This window comes from Mesocricetus auratus, unplaced genomic scaffold (assembly GCF_017639785.1).
Source record: "Mesocricetus auratus isolate SY011 unplaced genomic scaffold, BCM_Maur_2.0 Super-Scaffold_100676, whole genome shotgun sequence".
NCBI classification, from domain to species: Eukaryota; Metazoa; Chordata; class Mammalia; order Rodentia; family Cricetidae; genus Mesocricetus; species Mesocricetus auratus.
The window spans coordinates 81,399,910-81,417,300 of record NW_024429266.1 but is presented as its reverse complement, the minus strand read 5'-3'; positions in this window follow the sequence as shown (position 1 = coordinate 81,417,300).

Sequence of the window (17,391 nt, the reverse complement as noted above, 5' to 3'; positions counted from 1 at the left end):
CTCTCCTTCATTTTCTCTAAGGTGTCCTTGGTCTTATGGTCTTACATTGATTGTCCCCTGCTGACATGGTCAATGTTCCACATTTTCTCACTCGTCTCTTGAGTTGGGGAGCATATAGGTTGCTTCCAGGTTCTGGCTATTACAAATAATGCTGCTATGAACATAGTGGAACAGACATCCTTGTAGTAAAATGTGCATCTTTTGGGTATTTGCCTAAAAATGGAATTGCTGAGTCTTGTGGTAGATGGATTCCTACTTTCCTGAGGAATCTCTGTACTGATTTCCAAAGTTGCTAATAAGTTGCCACTTCCACCAGCAGTGAAGGAGTGCTCCCCTTTCTCCACATCTTCTCCTGCATAAACTGTCAATGATGTTTTTATTTTAGTCATTCTGAAAGGAGTAAGATGGTATCTCAGAGTTGTTTTGATTAGCATTTCAGAGATGGCTAGGGATGTTGAGCACTTTTCTTAAGTATCTCTCAGCCATTTTAGACTCCTCTACTGAGAATAATAAACTATTTTGTTTTACACCCAATTTTTGATTGGATCCTTTAGTGTTTTGGAGATTTGCTTCTTGAGTTTTTTGTAGATTTTGGAGATCTGTCAGATGTGGGTCTTTTCCCAATATGTGGCTTGCTGACTGTGCCATTTGCCTTACAGAAGTTTCTCACTTTCAGGAGGTCCCATTTATTAATTGTCGATCTTAGTGTCTGTGATACTTGAGTTATGTTCAGGAAGTGGTCTCCTGTACCAATTCATACAAGGGTACCTTCCTTTTTCTCTTCTAACAGGTTCATTGTGGCCAGATATATGTTGTGGTCTTTGTTCTTTTTGGACTTAAATTTTGTCCATGGTGATAATCATGGATCTATGTGAATTCTTCTACATGTGACACTCCAGTTATGCCAGCACCATTTGTTGAAGATGCTTTCTTTTTTCCATTGAATACTTTTAGCTTCTTTTTCATAGATCAGGTATTCATATGTGTATGGATTAATGTTGGGTGGTCAATTCGATTCCATTGGTTTATCAGTCTTTTTTTTGTGACAATTCCAAGCTATTTTCAGGATTACAGCTGTGTAATACAGGTTGAAGTCGGGGATGATGATGCATCCATTTTCTGATGTCTTCTTTAATTTCTTTCTTTAAAGACCCAAAGATTTATAAGTCATTTGTTTGGTTTGCAATTTCCCTAAGTTATATTATATTGTTTGTGACTATTGTAAAGGGTGATATTTCTCTGATTTCTTTCTCAGCCCTTTTGTAGTCTGTATACAGTAGGGATACTGATTTTCTTGTTATGCTCTTTTTTTTGTCTATACTTTAAAATTTTTGTTTTATTTTAGGTCACAGTGCAGAGGGTAGAGATAAGGCATGGGAAGTTGAATGAGATCAGGATGCATGATGAGAAATATATGAAGAAGCAAAAAGTTAAAAAACATTTCCAAATGAAAGAATTAATAAAAATATTAAGACATTTTATTCCCACTAATGATTACTGTGTTAAAAATAGATAGATACATTATCTTCATGGAAACATTTCATGCTGTATAAATGTACCAACATATCAAAATGTACTTTGTAAATATAAGTAAACTATGTAAAGTGTTTCTTAATAAAGATTATAAAAGCAGCTACACGCAAATCTTTTAAATGATAAGGTAAAACTACTCACAATTTACTTACAAAAATAAATAGAAGGAAATCTATCACCATGCGCCAGAACACACAAAAATCAGATGTTAAATGCCATGCCATTTAGAAGATCATCAAAATAAATGTACAATAATTACAAAAGTCAGTCCTTAAATAATGAATTTGTGGGAAATATAGAGAAAGCTTAGCAGCCAAGTGGACTTTCTTCTCTTGCAGAGGATATGAAAATTGTTGGGTCCATCCACATATGACTCACTACTGTCTGTACCTCCAGTTCAAGGGCATATCTCTTCATCTGGCTGCCATAAGAACCAGACATTCACGTAGTGCATATGAAGACATGGAGGCAAATGCTCAATCACATAATTTTGCAAAAAATTTTTGAATAAATTTTGAAGGCATAAAATAATAAGACAATCATACTTTTCTAAAATGATCTAATGAATCAAATAATCTAAATCAAAATTTCAAAATTGAACCAGAGTGTCTTTTTCTATGTATAGAATAATGAATTGAGTATTTTAGTAGTCAGCACTCTCTAGAGGACAGAGCTCATAGAATGAATGCACAAACATACATAACTACAACATACATGCATACACACACCACACACACCCGCACATACATATATATGCATATATATGTGTGTGTATACATACATATAGCAGTGATCTGACTAGTTTAAAATGTTTACTTACCAACCGAAGGTCCAAGAATCAAGTATCCAGTAATTGTTTAACAAATGAGGTTGGATCAGGTAAACAGGCCAGCTTCCCGGCCTGTGTTCCAGTGCCTGCAGATCGCCTGGGAACTGAACAGAGTTTCAAATCCCGATGGGAGCCAAGCACCACAGACTCCAGGTCTTCTCTCCCACCAATGAGACCAGGAAACCAGAGGAGCCAGGGAGACCAGGGGAGTAGCTGTTCCGGTTCAGGTTCAAGTACAACAGGACCCAGCATAGGGTCCAGGGGACCAGGTAGGAGGCTAAGCACCCCAGATTCCTGTTCTTCTTCTCCACCCACGGGACCAGAACAAGGACAAGGAATAGAAGAACCACCAGATTATTGGACTTGCTAGCACCCACCAAAAGGGAACTCGGTCCCCAGACCAGTAAGGGGCTCTTTCTGCACCCACTAGAATAAGACATGGGAAAGAGACAATACAAAAACCCACTCAGCAACAGAAAAACAAATATGAAACTGCCAGATTCTAGAGACTCCACACGAGCAAGACTCCAACATTCCAATGCGAACGAAGCAGAAGAGAACGACCTTAAAACCACTTTCATGAAAATGATAGAGGCCCTAAAAGAGGATATAGGAAACTACCTCAAAGAAATGGAAGAAAAAAACAAAGCAAAAAAATGCAAGACTTGGGGGAAGAAACAAACCAAAAAAGGCAGGAAATGGAAGAAGAAACAAAGCAAAAAATGCAAGAAATGGTAGAAAAAACAAAGCAAAAAAATGCAAGACTTGGGGGAAGAAACAAACCAAAAAAGGCAGGAAATGGAAGAAGAAACAAAGCAAAAAATGCAAGAAATGGTAGAAAAAACAAAGCAAAAAAATGAAAGAAATGGAAGAAGAAACAAACCAAAAAAGGCAGGAAATGGAAGAAGAAACAAAGCACAAAATGGAAGAAAAAACAAACCAAAAAATTCATAAAAGGCAACAAATGGACAAAAGATAAATCGAAAATTGCAAGAAGCAATGCAAACACTGCAAGGGTTGAAAACTAAAATAGAGACAATAAAAAACACAATCTGAAGAAAGGCAGAAAATAGAAAAGCTGGGCAAACAGTCAGGTACTACGGATACAAGCATTACCAACAGAATAGAAGAGATGGAAGAGAGAATCTCAAGTGTTGGAGATACACTAGGAGAAATGGATTCATCAACCAAAGAAAACCTTAAGTCCAACAAATCCTTAACACAAAACATCCAGGAAATATGGGACACCATGAAAAGACCAAACCTAAGAATAATAGGTATAGAAGAAGGAGATGAAATCCACCTCAAAGGGGCAGAAGACATGTTCAACAAAATCATAAAAGGAAACTTTCCCACCCTTCAGAAAGACATGCCAATGAAGGTACAAGAAGCCTACAGAACACCAAATAGAGTGGACCACAAAAAAATCCCCTCGCCACATAATAATCAAGACACCAAACATACAGAATAAAGAAAGAATATTAAGAGCAGCTAAGGAAAAAGGTTAAGTAACATATAAAGGCAGAACTATCAGAATTACACCTGAATTCTGCATGGAAACTCTGAAAGCCAGAAGGTCCTGCATAGATATTCTACCTACACTAAGATACCATGGATGCCAGCCGAGACTACTATACCTGGCAAAGCTCTCAATCACTATAGACAGAGAAAACAAGATATTCCATGACAAAACGAGATTCAACCAATACATATCCACTAACCCAGCCCTACAGAAAATTTTGGAAGGAAAACTCCAACAAAAGGAAGCTAACTACAACCAGAAAAACAGAGCCATTAGAGAATCCCTCTCTACCAACAGCCAAAAGAACAAAGGGGTGAAATTCCACACATCATTCCACCAACAACAATCATTGCAAATCAAAGAAGGATGAGCAATCAATGGTCATTAATATCCCTCAATATTAATGCCCTTAACTCACCCATAAAAAGACACAGACTAGCAGAATGGATTCGAAGACAGAACCCATCCTTCTGCTGCATACAAGAAACACATCTCATCCTCAAAGACAGACAATACCTGAGAGTTAAAGGTTGGGAAAAAATTTTTCATTCAAATGGACCCAAGAAACAAGCAGGGGTAGCAATCCTAACATCTAACAAACTAGACTTTAAAATAAAATCAATCAAAAGAGATGAAGGAGGTCATTACATACTCATCACAGGTGAAACCCAACAAGATGAAGTGTCTATCCTGAACATATATGCCCCAAATACAAAGGAGTCCACATTTGTAAAAGAAACATTATTAGAACTTAAATCTCATCTAAATCCCCACACAGTTATAGTGGGAAATTTCCACACACCACTCTCACCACTAGACAGGAATACCAGACAGAAACTCAACAAAGAAGCAAAGGGTCTAATAGAAGTAATGACCCAACTGGGATTAACAGACATCTATAGAACATTTCATCCACATAAAAAAGAATATAACTTCTTCTCAGCACCACATGGAACCTATTCAGAAATCGACCACATACTTGGCAACATATCAAACCTCAGCAGCTACTAAAAAATTGGAATAACTCCATGCATCTTATCAGACCACCATGCTTTAAAATTAGAATTCAACAACAACACAAATTGCAGAAAAACTACAAACTCATGGAAATTGAATAATGCTCAACCGCACCAACCCTGGGTCAAAGAAGAAATAAAAAAAGAAATTAAAGACTTACTAGAATTCAATGAGAATGAAAACAAAACATACCCAAACCTATGAGACACTTTGAAAGCAGTGCTACATGGGAAGTTAATAGCACTAAGTGCCCACAAGAAGAAACTGGAGAACAGTTATACTAGAGAATTAACAGCACAGCTGAAAGCTCTTGAACACAAAAAAGCAAACTCCCCCAGGATGCCAGGAAATAATCAAATTGAGGTCTGAAACACAACATACCCAAACCTATGAGACACTTCGAAAGCAGTGCTACGGGGGAAGTTCATAGCACTAAGTGCTCACATGAAGAGACAGGAGGATAGTTATACCAGAGAATTAACATCACAGCTCAAAGCTCTAGAACACAAAGAAGCAAACTCCCCCAGGAGGAGTAGACACCAGGAAATAATCAAATTGAGGGCTGAAATCAATAAAGTAGAAACCAGGAAAACAATACAAAGAATCAATGCAACGAAGAGTTGGTTCTTTGAGAAAGTCAACAAGATAGACAAACCTTTGTCCAAACTTACCAAACAGCAGAGAGTGAACACGCAAATTAACAAAATCAGAAATGAAAAGGGGGACATAACAACAGACTCTGAGGAAATCCAGAGAATCATTAGGTCATACTTTGAAAACCTGTACTCCACAAAATTTGAACATTTAAAGGAAATGGATGAATTCCTGGATAGCTATCACTTGCCAAAACTAAATCAAGAACAGATAAGCAATTTAAATAGACCTATAACCCTATGGAAATAGAAGCAGTCATCAAAAGTCTCCCAACCAAAAAAAGCCCAGGTCCAGATGGCCTCAGTGCAGAATTCTACCAGAAATTCAAAGAACAGCTTATACCAATTCTTCTCAAAGTGTTCCACACAAAAGAAGCAGAATGGTCTTTGCCAAACTCATTCTATGAGGCTTCAATAACCTTGATCCCCAAGCCACACAAACATACAACTAAGAAAGAGAACTTCAGACCAATATCCCTCATGAACATTGATGCAAAAATACTCAATAAAATACTGGCAAATCGGATCCAAGAACACATCAAAACAATCATTCACCATCATCAAGTAGGTTTCATCCCAGGGATGCAGGGATGGTTCAACATACGAAAATCCATCAACGTAATCCACCATATAAACAAGCTGAAAAACAAAAATCACATGATCATCTCACTAGATGCTGTAAATCCTTTGACAAAATCCTACACCCCTTCATGATAAAGGTCTTGGAGAGATCTGGGATAACAGGGACATACTTAAACGTAATAAAAGCTATATATAGTAAACCAACAGCCAGCATCAAACTAAATGGACAGAAACTCAATGCAATTCCTCTAAAATTAGGAACAAAACAAGGGTGTCCACTCTCTCCATACCTTTTCAACATGGTACTTGGAGTTCTAGCTATTGCCATACGACAACAAAGGGGGATCAAGGGGATACAAATTTGAAAGGAAGAGGTCAAACTTTCACTGTTTGCAGATGATATGATAGTTTACATCAATGACCCAAAGAATTCTACCAGGGAACTTTTACAGCTGATTACCACCTTTAGCAAAGTGACAGTCTACAAGATCAACTCAAGAAAATCAGTAGCCCTACTATATACAGATGATAAATGGGCTGAAAAAGAAATCAGAGAAACATTACACTTTACAATTGCCACAAACAACATAAAATACCTTGGGGTAATGCTAACCAAACAAGTGAAAGACCTGTATTGGAAGAACTTTGAATATTTCAAGAAAGAAATTAAACACGCCCTCAGAAAATGGAAAGATCTCCCATGCTCTTGGATAGGTAGGATCGATGTAGTAAAAATGGCAATCCTGCCAAAAGCAATCTACAGATTCAATGCAATCCCTATTAAAATCCCAGCACAATTCTTCACAGACCTTGAAAGAACATTAATTAATTTTATATGGAAAAACAAAATACCCAGGATAGCCAAAACAACCCTGTTCAACAAGACAACTTCCGGAGGCATCACCATCCCTGACCTCAAGCTCTATTATAGAGCTATAGTCCTGAAAACAGCTTGGTATTGGCACAAAAATAGACAGGTAGATCAATGGAATCGATTTGAAAACCCGGTTATTAACCCACACACGTATGAACATCTGATCTTTGACAAAGAAACTAAAAATATACAATGGAATAAAGAAAGCATCTTCAACAAACGGTGTTGGCATAACTGGAGGCTGGCATGTTGAAGAATGCGGATCGATCCATGTTTTTGGCCATGCACAAAACTTAAGTCCAAATGGATCAAAGACCTCAACATAAATCCAGCCAAACTGAACCTCTTAGAAGAGGAAGTGGGTGGTACCCTTGAACGAATTGGTACAGGAGACAGCTTCCTGAACATAACACCACTAGCGCAGACAGTGAGATCAACAATTAATAAATGGGACCTCCAGAAACTGAGAAGCTTATGTAAGGCAAAGGAAACAGTCAGCAAGACAAAAAGGCAGCCACAGAATGGGAAAAAAATATTCACTAATCCCACATCTGATAGAGGGATGGTCTCCAAAATTTACAAAGAACTCAAGAAGCAAGTCTCCAAAACATCAAGGGACCCAAGGGGCACTCTCACCCTGAATACTTGGGTAAGGGTCTAGGCCCTGCCCTATATGAAATGACAGACTATGGACACCACCATGGAGGGCCTCACCCTCCCTGGGGGAATGAGGGGATAAAGGGGGGGGGGAGGAGGTTGGGGGGAGGGCATGGGAGGAGGGGAGGGAAAGGGAGAGGGACCTGGAACTGACTTGTGAAGAAACCTTGTTTCTTATCTAAATTTAAACTGGAAAATAAAAATAAAAAAAGATTTCCTGTAAATTAAAGGTCTAAATAGTCTATGCACACCTAAAAAAAATTGGACTGCTGAACTAAATAGAGAGTTTTCAATAGAGGAGTCTAAAATGGCTGAGAGGCACTTGAGAACGTCCTCAACATCCTTAGCCATCTGGGAAATGCAAATCAAAACAAATCTGAGATACCATCTCACTCCTGTCAGAATGGCTAAAATCAAAAACACCAAAGACAATTTATGTTGGAGAGGATGTGGTGAAAGGGGGACACTCCTCCATTCCTGGTGGGCATGCCAACTGGTTTAGCCACTTTGGAAATCAGTATGGAGATTCCTCAGAAAAATGGGAATAAACCTACCACAAGACCCAGCAACTCTACTCTTAGGCATTTATCCAAAAGATGCCCATTCATACAACAAAGATGTCTGTTCCACTATGTTCATAACAGAATTATTATTTTTATATCATTTTTTATTTTAATTTTAAATAGCTTGTTTTACATGTCAATCCCATTTCCCTCCCCTCCCCTCCTCCCGCACTCCCCTTCCCCCCCAACCTCCCACCCTATTGCCAAATCCTTCCACATAGGGGATATCTAGAGTCTGTCATTTTACTCTGGGTAAGGTCCAGGCACTCCCCTAAGAGTCCACGCTGAGAGAGCATCCCTCTTTGTGCTATAGGCACACGAAGACTGTTTGTATACCAGGGAGAGACACTGATCCACAGCTCAGGGCCCCATATGTTGCCCAGGCCTTCTCGCTGACACTCACATTTGGGGGGGTCCAGATCAGTCCCATGCTGGCCTTCCCACTGTCAGTCTGGGGTCCAAGAGCTCTCCCCTATTCAGATCAGCTGTCTCTGCTGGTTTTGCCAGCCATTTCTTTGCCAATTTGCTCATCACTCTTCTCTCTCTGCCACTGGGTTCCTTGGGTTCAGCTCAGTGTTTAACTGTCTGTTTGCCTCTGCTCCTGTCAGCCACTGGATGAAGGCTACCAGATGGTTATAGACATCTAGTTCACTATCAGGAATGGGCATTCGAGGTGGTCTCTCCACTATTACTTAGCTTGCCAATTGGTGTTATCCCTTTAGATCACTAGAGGTCACTCTGGTGCCTGATCCATCTTCTAACCTATGATTCCCTCTTCCCCCTATTCTACCCCCACCCACTCAACTTCCTGTTTCCCCATGACCTACTCTGTCTTTTTCTTCTCCCCCTCTCTTCTTCCCAGCTCCCACTCCCCCTTACCCCTCACCGTGTTCCCCATCCATTCAGAGGATCTTGTCTCAATCCTCTTCTCTTGGGTACTATGCATATATGCATATCTTTTAGGTTCTTGCCTTTTCCCAGACTCTCTAGAAACCATATATGAGTGAGTACATACCATGTTTGTCTTTTTGTGACTGGGTTACCTCACTCAGGATGGCTTCCTCCAGTGCCATCCATTTACCTGAGAATTTTAAGATTCCATGATTTTTTTCTGCTGAGTAATACTCCATTGTGTAATTGTACCACATTTTCTCCACCCACTCTTCAGTTGAGGGGCATCTAGGTTGCTTCCAGGTTCTGGCTATTACAAATAATGCTGCTATGAACATAGTGGAGCAGATGCCCTTGTTGTATGAATTTGCCTCATTTGGATATATGCCCAAGAGTGCAATTGCTGGGTTTTGCGGTAGATTAATTCCCATTTTCCTGAGGAATCTCCACACTGATTTCCAAAGAGTCAGTCTGAGTTGGCACTCCCACCAGCAGTGGAGTAGAGTTCTCCTCTCTCCACATCCTCTCCAGCAAAAATTGTCTTCAGTGTTTTTGATTTTAGCCATTCTGACAGGAGTAAGATGGTATCTCAGAGTTGTTTTGATTTGCATTTCCCTGATGGCTAAGGATGTTGAGCACTTTCTTAAGTGTCTCTTGGCCATTTTAGCCTCCTCTGTTGAGAATTCTCTATTTAGATGTGTACCCCACCTTTTAATTGGATCCTTTGGTGTTTTGAGACTTGTTTCTTGAGTTCTTTGTAAATTTTGGAGATTAGCACTTTGTCAGATGTGGGGTTAGTAAATATCTTTTCCCATTCTGTGGACTGCCTTCTTGTCTTTTGACTATGTCCTTTAGCAGCATTATTTGTAATAGCCAGAACTTGGAAGCAACCTAGATGTCACTCAACCAAAGAGTGGATAGAGAAAATGTGGTACATTTACACAATGGAGTACTATTCAGCAGAAAAAAACAATGGAATCATGAGATTCACAGACAAATGGATGACACTAGAAGAAACCATCCTGAGTGAGGTAACCCAGTCACAAAAAGAGAAACATGGCATGTACTCTCTCGTATATGGATTTTAGACATAGATCTGGGGAGTGCCAGCCTACAATCCTGCGACCCCCCGGGAAGGGACCCCCGACCCGCGGGGGTGAGGTGATGAGGGTGGCTACTAATTTGGTGGGCCTTCACGAGCAGATCCGATCTGGAAAGTGAACTTTAAGAGGTTAATGGAATCAGGCTCAAGACAACGTTCGCTGATCAAGAGCCTTTTTTTTTTGGGGCGCGCTGGAACTTATAGAGGAAGGACCTCAGGGGGGTGGTACAAGCATGTCAATCAAGTCTCAATTCAAATATACACCAAATACGGTAAAGACAAAGCTGTAATTTTCCATCAGTCATTAGTTGCATTCCACAAATGCTTGTCAGCGTAAGTCAGGTGCAGGAATTAGGGAGGGGTAGGGAGTGTACAACAGAACACTATAATCTTTTGTTTAACAAAGACAATTACTCTGTAAGGGTACTTCCCCCTGGCTAGGCGGGTGGGCTGCCCTGTGTAAATTTAACTTTTATGGTTAGCCTTTTCCTTTGTCTCAAGGGCATGTGTGCTCGCAGTCATGTAGGCAGAAGGCCAAGAAACAGTTGACAGACTCCATTTTGTTCAAGGTTCTAGCAGTCCCCAACACAATCCCTTGGCCAGAGAGTCTGGGAAACAGAAACTTCATTTAGTGGCTGATCAAAGAAGAGGCAGACTCCCTTGGTTAAGTACTGAGCTGAACTCAAGAAAGCCAGTAACAGAGAGGGAAGACTGATGACCAAAGGGATTAAGACTGGGCTCGTTTAACCCCCAGAAACAGCTGCCCAGACAAAGGTTAACTCTTGAATCCCAGGCATCAGCCTGGGAATCCAGCATGGGACTGATCAAGACCCCCTGAATGTGAGTGTCAGTGAGGAGGCCTAGGTAATCTATTGTGCCTTGGGCAGCAGATCAGTACCCATCCCAAATATACACATGGACTTTGGACTCCCATCCAACAATGTGAGTTGCACTCTCACCCTGAACTCTTGGGGAATGGTCTAGGCCCTGCCCTATATGAAATGACAGACTATGCACACCCCCATGGAGGGCCTCACTCTCCCTGGGGAAATGAGGGGATAATGGGGGAGGTTGGGGGGAGGGCACGGGAGGAGGGGAGGGAAAGGGAGAGGGACCTGGAACTGACTTGTGAAGCAACCTTGTTTCTTATCTAAATTTAAACTGAAAAATAAATACATAAAAATAAATAAATAAAAAATAAACAAATAAATGAGGTTGAATTTCTAACCTTGTCCTCATTTCATTCTAAGATTTATAAGATGAAGGCTCTAAAGCTAATGAAGGAATAGAGTTACCAGTGAGAGCAAGAGCAAACAGGCAAAGAAAGAGCTAGTTTCCTTCTCCCATGTCATTTATACAAACTTTTAACAGATGATATGTACCATATTAAGATGGATCTGCCCACATCAAAAGATATCAATGAAAGGTGTATTTTCCCATCTCAAAATATTTAGCAAAAACAAAATAACCCATGGGTGTTATTAGTATTCAGGCATCTGTACTGGCTTGTCCTTTTGGTTCTAACAGCATACATCCTCAGCTGCAGCCACTAAGAGCACCACCTGTGCCTATTCACTATGTTCTCTTTTAAAAGGGCCCTACATACCTCCCGTACTTTTCCTTCTTTCTCTCCTCTGTGTTTATTCCTATCTCTCCCCCTTTTTCTCTCCCATTCACTCCTCTCCCTACCTCTCTTTCTATTCTCCTCTCTCCTGCTGTTATCTCCTTTTCCCTTTCCCCCTTGTAAGATACCTTCCACTAATAAAAAACCCTTCTGCTTAAACACTGTCACATGGTGTCTTTCTCTAATGCGCAACTTTTCTTAAATTACAACAGGTATGCCCAGTTATTTTGTATTTTAGTTAATCTAAGAGACACTCAAGTGACAACCAAGAATAACCATCACAGTATATGAAGTAAGTATGGAGATACAGAGGTTTGTAAAACAATAAAGTTATATTTGAAAAAACAAAGCTACATTCCTTAATCATATGTAGAGGCTGAGTGTACCAACATTAATTCAGGGACTGTGGTTATATATCAAGGGTTGATAAATTCAGTAGTATGTCAAAGTATAGGGTCTGAAAGCAAATTTTTACACAGTTACAAAATGTATAAATGGAGGAAATTAATGTTGGTTCAGATTTTCCCACATATGGTAAGAATTGTATACTTAGTGGTAATTTAACATGCTTATAATGAATAAGTATTTTACAATAAAACATTAAATAATATCTTTTTGTCTGTCATACAAAATCCCGATTTTAGTACAATATAAAAAGAACAGAGTGTAATGTGAAGACATGCTTAGATTTTAGTGAAATTAATAAATCTATAAATAACAACTCAGCGTTATGTTTAATTGTAAGCTAAAGCATTCAAGTTACATTTTAAAAACGTATTCAGTAACTTAAATGAAAATATAAAGCATTTAAAAATGAGTAAGTATAAAATGAACACATAAATAAAATAATTAATAACCAGTATATATAGAACCTTTCTGAAAAAAAATGGATTCTATGATTAAGTCATACATGTTCAACTTCATGACTGTAGGTATAATTAAAACTAAAAATATCATGCAATACTACACAGAAAAAATATAGGGACAACTTTACTGGAACACAGAAACATTCTTATCCACACTCTGTTATTTGTAAATACAAATTGGCATATCTACATTATCAACTGGAACCATTCATAAAGTTAAAATATGAATTTTTGTCATCTAAAAATTTCCTTTGAATAAAGTAATTTCCAAAGAAGAACATGCATACACTCACTAAGAACATTTTCATTCATATTCTTTGAAGCACTATTTCAAAGTAGCAAAACTGGAGAAAATTTTAAATGTTCACAGACTCAAAAATAATGTTCAGCTCATTTTCCTAAATTAATATCATACTGTACACAATCAATGGAAATACGTGGAAACAATGTGTCTACATCTAAACGACATGGGTGAATTTCACAAACAAAATATGAAGCAATTAAAGCCACACTAAAAACACAAAAATCAGTTCCTGTTTATGGGAAAGTACTTATGTGAAATTTAGAATAGAAAAGTTAGAAGCCACTGGAACCACCTCTTTGGGTAAAATAGGTGGAAAAAGGTTTCATGTATAAGGAGAAATGATTGTTTTTGTCCTTCGAATACTGGTCATATTAATCAAGTAACATAAGTCTTACTAAAAATTATTGCTCTGTTCCTGATTTTAGAGGAATTGCATTGAATTTCTCTCCATTTAGTTTTATGTTAACTGTTGGCTTATTGTAAATTGCCTTTTTATGTTCAAGTATGTTACTGTTATCCCTGATCTCTCTAGGACCTTTATCATGAAGGTGTGTTGGATTTTGTTAAAGGCTTTTTCAGCATCTAGTGAGATGATTATGTAGCTTTTCCTTTGCAGTTTGTTTACATGGTGGATTACATTGATAGATTTTCGTATGTTGAACCATCCCTGCTTCCCTTCGTGATCATGGTGGATGATGTGTCCTTGGATTCAATTTGCTAGTATTTCCCTGAGTATTTTTGCATCAGTGTTCATGAGGAAATTTGGGCTGTAGTTCTCTTTTATGCCATCCTAGAACCCTCACCCAGTGGCTGACAGAAGCAGAGACAGACCCATAGGTAAAAACCTAACTGAACTCCTGATCCAGTTGCAAAGAGGAGAGAAGAGCACAGGAATCAAGACAAGGTTGGCACCCACTGAGGCAGCTGACCTATACAAAGGGACCCCAGACTGAGAGACAAGGATGGGAGTGATCTAGACACCACCCCCAACCTATGTGTCAGAGAAGAGACCTTAGCAACTTATGGGACCTTGGAGAGTAGATCAGTATTTATTCCTGGCATACAAATGGACTCTGGGAGCCAGTTCCACATGGAGGGAATGCTCTCTCATCCTGGACACATTGGGGAATATTATATGACAGACTCTGAAAATCCCTCTTAGAAGGCCTTACCCTCCCTGGGGAGCATAAGTGAGATGGAATAGGATGTAGGGTTGGGAGGAATGGGGCGGCTGCGGAAAGAGGGTAATGAAAGGGAGCTGAGATTAATATGTGTAAAAATTTTAATTAAAAAATTCTTGATCTGCATTTCAGTCTGTTTACTTGCTTTTGGTTTTCTTTTCTTTTTTGTTTTCTCATTGAAAATAGATACTTATTTTAGGTCATCATTGAAGAGTCCTGAAAATTTCCATGACTCTAGGTTTCTATCTTCATTCCCCAAATGACCCCTTTTTTCTGTAGTCTCTTTCAATACTCTTGCTTTCCTTTCCACTCCCTTTCACTTAGTCACTCCTGTTCCCATTGCTGCCTGATCCAAATCTACATTTGAAATCTTTTACATTTTGCCTACCCAGGAAGATATAAGGACCCTTCTTATAACTTTGCACTCCTTGTCACCTAGTCTCTCTAGGTGTGTGGATTATATCACAGTTACTCTTTACAGCTAATATTAACTCATAAGTAAGACATAGCATGTTCTTCTTTCTGGGTCTGGGTTAAATCACTCAGGATGTTTTTGTTTTTCTAATTCCACATATGTGCTTGAAAATTTAATGATGCCACTGTTTTTAACATCTGAATAATACTCTTGAGTAAATGTAATATAGTTTCTTTATCCATTTTTCGGTTGAACAACATCTAAGTTGTTTCTAGATTCTTGCTATTACTAACAAAGATGCTATGCACATAATTGAACAAGTATTTTTGTGGTATAAGGGAACATCCTTTGGGTATATGCCCAACAGCGATATATCTTGGTTTTGAGGTAGGATGATTTCCAAATTTCTGGGAACCCAACATATTTATTTCCAATATTGCTGAACAAGTTTGTACTCCCGCCAAAAATGTAGGACTTTTTCCCTTCCCTTTCATGGGTTCTGGTATGATCTGTCACTTGTGGTTTTGATCTTAATCATTCTTACAGGTATAAGACAGACTCTTATAGTTGTTTTGGTTTGCATTTACCTGATGGCTCCCAGCAATAGGGAATGCATAGTCTGAACTGACCATCTTCAGTAACCAGGTAAGATTTCCAACTTAGGAATTGGGCCACAAACCCAGTCACATAACCTTTGACCTAAAATTCGTTTCCACCATCACCACCACAAAGTTTGCTGGTGGCACAGAAACTGCGGAAATTGCAAATCAATGACTGGTCTAGCCTAAAACCCATATAACTAGAGAGAACCCTCCCCTCAACACTACCTGGAACTCCAGGACCTAGAGGATGAATTTCCTAGAAATATAGGATACAAGTAAACAAGACTCATTTTAAAAAGTCAATGTAATGATGCCTAATAATATTCTGCTATACTCATAGATTGGTGGCTACACCAATTGTTATCTAAATGGCTTCACTCACCAACTGATGAAAATAAATCCACACTCAAATATTAGACACAACTAAGGAATACTGAAGAAGAAGGAGAAGATGGATTGTAGGAGACAGAGAGGACATGGACTCCACAAGAACACCCACAGCAATTTACTAACCTAAGCTCATTGAGGCTCACAGAGATTGAACTGATAGCTAGGGAGCCTGCATGGAATGGACCTAGGTCCACTGTCCATATTTTATAGTTATGTAGCTTGGTCTTCTTGTGGGACTCCTACCAGTGATAGGAGGGGTTGTCTCTGAATCTTTTGCCCATTTTAGAAACAGTATTACTCATATTCGTTTAGGTGGTCCAGCCACTATACAATAATAGGTGCCTATTTTTACTATAACTTGATATGCCGTATTTGCTTGACATCCATGGGAGGCCTGTTATTTTCAGAAAATAAGTGAAAGTTCAATGGATTAGGAGGGCAGAAGGGAGGTGGGTGATTGACTGGGAAGAGAAGAGGGAGGGAAAACTGTGGTGAGATGCTAAAAAATAGTGATAAAATATTTTTTTACAAAATAAATTCTCCCATGCAATACTTCCCAACTACATTTTCCCCTCTCCACAAATCTCCAATACTCCTCGCCTCACCTCTACCCCAGATTCACTTCCCACTCCATTTTTTCTTTATAAATGAGCAGACCTCCATGTAAAAACAGCTAAACAGGGAAAACCAGGATGCAGTAAGAAAGCACAAATACCCTCATATTGATGCTGGAAAATGCAACTCAGACAGAGATAAACCTTCTGGTACTGTTCAGAGTTCTACAAAAATGCTAGGCCAATAGTCACAGCATGTTCACATAGAACCTGGTGCAAATCCATGCAGGCCCTGTAGTTGCTGCTTTAGTCTTTGTGATTTCCTGTAGTTTATTCTTAGTTGATATTTTTGGCCATGTTCTGGTGTCTTCATTCTACTCTGACTTCTACTGTTTTCCCTCATCTACTCCCATGGGGTTTTCTGATCTCCATGTTAGAGAATCTAATGAAGACCTCCAATTTAGACTCTCTCCACATAATGTCTGAATATGGTTCTCTGCACCCACTCTCATCTGTTGAAACAGGAAACCTCTCCGATGACAGCTCCACAAGGCAATTTCATTTTATATTTTAGTATTTAAAACACATGACTATTAAAATTTTGTGCATTTACCAGTTACATCATGATGTTATAAAACATACAAACATCATAAATATTGTAACAAACACAATCATTAGCTCATATAGTTCCAATTACTGTTGTGAAAACATCTATAAATTTAACACACTGTCCTTTACTATCATGAGGATGTTTTATCATAGATTTCTTGAACTTAAACACTTTAAAAATACAACTGTATCATGTGAAGGAATTCTTTACTTCCCTCACACCTTCTCCAGCCGCATCAGAGTCTCCAAATTAATCTGTCTCTACTTTAATGAGACCATTTTTCTATTTCCCAAATTTGAGCAAAATCATAAGCATATGGGATATCTTCTTTTAACAACAGGTATTTTATTTGGAGTTTGCCTGGCTTGTTTTATGTAACAAAAGTTCTCCAGACTTATCCGTGTTGTCACAAATATCAAGGATTTGTTATTTCTAGTGTTTAATGACAGTCAGCATTTTCTATGTGAATATATCACATTTAGTGTGCATATTTGTTTGTTAGTAAACAGTTAAACTGCCCCTGTATCTTAACTTTTCTGAACACTAATATTATTTTCACTGAACTATAAACAGTTTTTCAACATTCTGGTTTTGTTTTCTTTGGATGTGTATGTTTAACTAA